Here is a 6,753-nt window from a genome sequence, read left to right as displayed (position 1 = left end):
TGTCTAAGTCAATTCAAATGTATGGTGATGGAAGTCAGAATACTGGTAACATCTGGGCTTCTGGGGTGCCGGTATTATACTGTTTCTTGAACTGAACAGTAAAAATTCCATGGAGCTACATACACTTAGGATATGCACCCTTTTCTGTATGTATGTCATACTTTCATTTTTTAAACTTTACTTTGGAAAATAGAAAGAGCAATGGCCTTGGGGCTGGGAAATCTGATGCTGCCACCAAGTCCCTCTGCAATACTGAAAATGTCGATTTAATTCCCTGGGCCTCAGTTTCCTCATCTGTAAAAGGAAGCTGGATGAACTCTGGTTGGCCCCTTCCATCCTCTAGACTCTGAGACTTAACTCTGACTGAATAGTTTGCTCTCCTTTTGCCTGGAAATTATTTGTCAAGATATATAACATCATAATTATACAAGTTATATATTTTCTCCTCCAGCTATAACATGTCCCTGAGATTTTATTTTGCTTTCCAGAATTTGCACAGAAATAATTATAGCAAAGCAGAAGTACTAAAGGGGTCTCTTTTAAGTACAAATGAGAGCTACAAGGGCTAGCTATTTGCAGAAGAAATCAGTGGACAGGCAGGACATCACATTTTAATATCACGCTGGAAATGCAGTAAAGGACCCTGCCACATAAGGAAGAACCATCATGAACCCTTTCAAAAAGCAACCCTGTTTTGCCACCACTCCTGCCCGTGCCTGGGAAGGACAGCCCTTCTCCGGGAATGCAGCTTCTCCACCTCCTAGGTCATACACTCAGGGGAGTCATGTGTCCTTTGTACATAGGGGCTCTTATGATGAAGCAGCTCTTATGATGAAGTGAAGAGAGACACAAGCATCCCCTTGGTTCTCACATGTTATGTGTGTGTGTGCGTGTGTGTGTGTTAGAGCCTTAGAAATTGGAACGATGCTGGAGGTCCAGGTGTCCCACCAGCCTAGCTGTTGCTTTAGCGGGTAGAGTCCCCAGGAGCACCTCTGAGCCTCTGAGGGTGGTGATTTTCTCACTTGTGAGCACTGTGACCCCTGCACAGTTCAAAGGACTCTAATGGAACATTTTGGAGTTTTTGTTTGTGTTTCCTCTAGGGCTTAGAGTTTACCACTTGGGCTCCTAACAGCTACATTTTTCAGCAGTTTTCTAAAAGTTGCCTCCATGGAACAAATATTTATGAAGTGATGTGACTTCAGAAGTGAATGAGACAGACCAGCTCCCTGCCCTCATGTCCTTCGTCTATTGGACAGAGAGACCTGGAACCACTCATCTTGTCTTCTGTGGGAGTGATAGTGGAAGTTCACAACAGCCCTAGAGGAGGCATTCTTAGCTCCAATTTACAGATGAGGAAACTGAGACTCAGAGAGCTAAAATAACTTTCCTGAGACGTTACACGGCTAGTAAGTAGAATCCATTCAACCCCATTTTGCTACAATTCCTCCATGTATGGCCCCTGAGACGAGGTGGTAAAGTATGCCCATCTCTTAGAACAGGCACTGGCGAACTAAGTCATGTGGTCCAGCTGTCTGTTTGTGTACACAAAGTCTTATTAAAACACAGCCACACCCACTCGTTCACACATTTTCTTTGACTGCTTTCCCACTGCAACAGCAGAGCTGAGTAGTGGCAACAGAGACCTGACCGCCCGCAAAGACAAAAATATTTGCTATCTGGCCCTCCAAAGAAAAGATTTGTCACCCTTCCTTCACAGAACGTATTAGTCAGGGCAATGTAAGCACCTGGAGCAAACCCTCCAATTTTAGTGGCTTAACATATTTTTCTAAAAGTTTATTTCTCCTTAAAAAACTAAAACTAGAGTTGCTATATGATCCCGCAGTCCCATTCCTAGGCATATATCTGGAGAAAACTCTAATTCGAAAGGATACATGCACCCCAATGTTCATAGCAGCACTGTTCATAATAGCCAAGACATGAAAGCAACCTAAATGTCCATCAACAGATGAATGGAAAAAGAAGATGTGGTACATACATACAATGGAATAGTTCTCAGCCATAAAAAAGAAAGAAAGAATGCCATTTGCAGCAACATGGATGGACCTAGAGATTATCATATTTAGCAAAGTAAGTCAGAAAGACAAATACTATATTATACCACTTATATGTAGAATCTAAACTACGATACAAATGAACTTATTTACAAAACAGAAACAGACTCACATAGAAAACAAACTTATGATTACTAAATGGGAAAGGGGGTAGGAGATAGGAGTTTGGGATTAGCAGATACAAACTACTATATATAAAATAGATAACCAACAAGGTCCTACTGTATAGAAAAGGGAACTATATTCAATATCCTGTAATAAACCATAATGGAAAAGAATATGAAACAGAATATGTATATATGTATAACTGAATCCTTTGCTGTACACCAGAAACTAACACAACATTGTAAATCAACTATACTTCAGGTTTTTTTTTTTTTAAAAAAAGCATATTTCTAATCACAAAATAGCCTAGATAGGGTGTTCTGGGCAGAGTTGGAATGGGATGCCTGTTCCAATTAATCATTCCTCTCAGGTCATCCCAGACAGAAACATCCAGCCGGCAGACAAGGGAAAAAAGAGAGGCTCACACACACAGGAGATTTTTATGGGCTAGATATGAAAGTGGCATCCATCACTTCCACCCACATCCTATTGGCCTGAACCCAGTCACGTGGCTGTATCTAACTGCAGAGGATATTGGGCAATGTAGTCTACTGTTAGGTCGAGGAAGAAGAGGAAACAGGTTTTGGTGAACACCTAGCAGCCTCCACCACAATCCCTAAATGCTAATTATTCTTACACCCAGAAAAAGTCTCTTGTTTTGACTTTGTAAATCTGTTTTACACCTCACATAGAGTATGCATGTGTTTAACATTTTTTTGATTCAGTCCTTATCTTTTTGGGATACATACTGAAATATGTACCAGTGAAATGATATGATGTCATGGATGTGCTTCAAAATAATCTGAGAATAGAGAGTGAGAATACAAATGAGACAAGAATGGTCATGAGTTTTGTTGAAGCTGGGTTATTTATTATAGTCTCTTTAGTTTTGTATATATTTTTAAAATTTTCCATAATAAAAAGGTTTTTTTTAAAGAGTACACTAAAACTACTCTTCGCTGTCTTCCAACAGTTTTTAGAAAAAAATACATAGTAAAAACAATAAAATCCTGACCATAATAGACTACAAGATTGTCTTCAATGACAATTACTATACGTACACTGGCTTATTAATTTCTCTTGCTTTACCCAACTATTCCAGTAAAATAAGCTTGTCTGCAAAAGAAATGGACCAATAATAAAAGATAACGTCTGTGAGATAATAGTATAATCAAGACAGAAGAGTTAATATTCCTAGGTCAGCTACTTATAGTAGGAACAGTTTAAGAAGAGTTAATTTACTGGGTAGGGTCTGTATAAAAACCACATTTGTTACATTCATTAAATAAACATGGATTTAGCATCTACTCCATGCAAGGCACTGTGCTCAGCACTAGAAATATAATGATGAGGAGGCAGCCATCCCTGTCTTGAGGATTGTACTTGTCAGGACGGGTTGAACTAGCTGCATAGCAAACATCCCCAAATCACACTGGCCTTGAACAACAAAGCGTATTTCTCACTGTGCAAGGTTAAATGCAGGTATTCCTGGTAGCTCTCTTTGGAGCAGTAACTCAGAGATTTGGGCTACCTCCACCTCAGAGTCCTCTGCCATGTAGAAAGCAAAGAGAGAGTGTGATAGATGATCACTCGGGATGTTTTATGGCCAGACCTGAAAGTGACAGAGCTCTCCACAGTCCCATCTAGACCCAGTGTTGCTGGAAAATGTCCTCTAGCTGTGAACACAGGAAGAAGAAAACTGGATTCTGGGGTAAGGGGGAAGCACTCTGGAATGTTCTACCATAAAGGTGACACAGGTTTAGTGAAAACGCAAACATGCAAACAGACCCATTCTACTAGGGCATAGTAAGATCAATAATAAAGATATGAATAAGGTGCTGTGGGAACTCTGTAGGAGGTAGGATTTTAAAAACTTTTATCAGCTATTGGTATATGATTTCCTAAATGTGCTTGAAACTTAATTTGCTTGGGCTACTAAATTTGTAATTCTTTTTTCCCAAAAATTACAATCCAGTTTCCCCTAACTCCTCAGAAGTGGAGCACTGCTGGTAGCCTGTTTGGCAATGGTAGTCACAGAGCATGGAGGTTTATCAATACTAGTTATGTGTACTTACTAGAACATAAACTCACCTGGAATCTGGATCTCACAGCATGTAAGAATTTTAATGGGATTCATTCATACATTTGTTCAACATTTTATAAAGACTTCTGTCCCCAAAATTCAATTTACAATTTTTACAACGTTTTACAAAGACTTTGATCTCCAACCCTCCTTTTATCAATTTACAAGAATTTACACTCACTGCAAGGATTTCTTTCCAAGGTTTTTTTAAAAGTTATTTTTCCTTGGGATAGAAAAATGTTAATTTTAGATGAGCGTAGAGGTCGTTGAGGCTCACATGTGGGGACTGTGTGTGATGGAAATGCAGGATAACAGCAGTAGCACCTGGATTCTAGTTTAGACCAGCCTGCCTCAGGCAACAGAAAAGTCATTTGTCCCTGTGTGCCCACATCACTGTCTGGCACAACTGGGGGTTAGAGCCAGCATTAAACTCTCTCTGCATACAGGATTCTAGTTTGCCATCTTAATTTATATATTCCATCCATGTGCTGATTATCCTGCACTCTCCCACCCTTTTCTAAGTGATTCTAATTAGAAAACACGCAGGAGGAACCTTGTGGGATCGCAAAACCGCTGCGATCTCCTCTTTGATCTGCCATCTGAACCAGGGACCGCGTATTGTTTCAAATTCTTCCCCAGCGCTGCAGTTGACAATTATTGGCATCTTAGAGCCTGGGGATTGCAGTAAGATGCCTGACAGGACCGGCTGCCTAAACATTTAAAGCACTCACTCCCTCCAAACATCTCCCCCTTCCCAACGTCCCCCACAAAAAAAAAAAAAATTACTGAAAAGGAAAGAAGTCGAATGCTTTAAAAAGCTGTCCATTTCTTACTAAGATGCTAGGGTTGGTTGGGATTTTAAAGATGCTCACAACGCATCTCTAAGAGTAGCAACTAGCCCTTCTTGACCCTGATACAAATAAAACCAACCAGCATACCATACCTTAACCACCGCCACGGTGGCCCGAGGAACTTTCGGAATGATGAAAGTGTATTTTTGTCTTAATTTGGGTAAGACTTGGGTGAGGTGCCTTGCGTAAAGACGTGAACTCGGAAGGTAGTTGACTTAAGAACCTTACTTCAGTTTGTAGGGATGGGGGCGGGGGGAGGAGGCGTGCCGGAGAGAAAGGTTTGTTTATTTATTTAATTTCAGTCCCCAAGGGAGAATGGAGAGGATCCATTCCGGGGACACTGGATTCCAGAATGCGAGATGGGCTTGGAAATTTGCGAAATTTGTGAATGCCTAAGTTGAAGGCTCCGCTCACGGGGAGGAAAGGACTGGGCGGGCACAGAGGAGGAGGGAAGGAGGAAACCGAGGGGGCGGCGGAGGAACAGCAGTATAAAAGACCCCAGCCAGAGCGAGCGCCAGCCACTCCGAGCCTCCTGGCGAAGGCGGGAGCCCGAGCAGGACGCGCCGGTGCCGCTGCGGTGATCTGAGCCTGGCACTGGACCCGGTTCTCTCTTGCATCCGAGGAGAGGATCCCTTGCCCTCTGCTCGACCCTGGAGCCCTTCCACTCGCCGGCTGCCCCCTGCAAGGCATGAGCTGCGCTCGGGAGCCCGAGGCTTCAGCGCGGTCATGAGGCGCTGGCCCGGGAGCGGCGGCTGTGCGACGGCAGCCCCCAGGTCCCCTCCGGGCGCGGCGCCTCCGGGATGAGACCCCCGACACGCGACTGCCTGAGCTGAGATTTACCCCCAGTGCCCCACCTCCGTTCTGCGCGCCTGAGCCCGCGGGCACTCGGCCCCTGCAGCTTCCCGCCGAGACACCTGCGCCCTGGACCTGACGGACGCCCAGCGAATTGGACTCGCCTGCCTTCCCAGGCTCTACCCCGCGCCGCGGGCGCCTGAGCAGAGGTGCTCAGAGAGCGGGCGGCCCACCGTGCGGGAGCGAGTGTCAAGACCTTTCTGGAACGAAACTCTATCTTCCCCCTCATACATACGCACGCCAGCTTGAGGGAGGGGCGCACAGTCGCAGACAGACACCTGGCTGGTCCGGCACCCTCTCCGTCTCCAACACCACAACTCCCAAGTCCACCTTGTCAATAAAGGTTTCTAAACTCGCCCAGGCAACCCCCCCTCCGCCCCGCTACCCACAGCCCCGAGGCGCAGTGCGCACAGGGCTCGGCCCTCGCCGCCCACAGCGACCTCGGCAGCGGTGGCGCACAGCCCAGCAGGCGGACGCGGACTCTGGAGGGGCGCGCAGGTCACCTCCAGACAGTGACAGCCCCCGGGTCCCGGAGCCCCCATCCAGAGCCGGCTCACCCTAGGACTCGGCGGCGGGGCGGCGCGGCCCGCGGCCCGAAGGAGCGCAGGGAGGAGGGGAGGTGGTTCGTCGGGTGAGTGGCTCCGGGCGGCAAGGGCGGGGGAGCCCAGCGTGGAGGTAACTCTGGGCCGCCACTGAAGCCCTCCTCCTCCTCCTTCTCCTCCTCCTCCTTCTCCTCCTCCTCCTCCTCCCCGCGCTCCTCTGGCGGCCGCTCCCGCTCCAGCTGCCCCGC

This window comes from Neophocaena asiaeorientalis, unplaced genomic scaffold (assembly GCF_003031525.2).
Source record: "Neophocaena asiaeorientalis asiaeorientalis breed wild unplaced genomic scaffold, Neophocaena_asiaeorientalis_V1.1 scaffold64, whole genome shotgun sequence".
NCBI classification, from domain to species: Eukaryota; Metazoa; Chordata; class Mammalia; order Artiodactyla; family Phocoenidae; genus Neophocaena; species Neophocaena asiaeorientalis.
The sequence above is the reverse complement of the archived record's forward strand: the minus strand, read 5'-3'. Positions refer to the sequence as shown.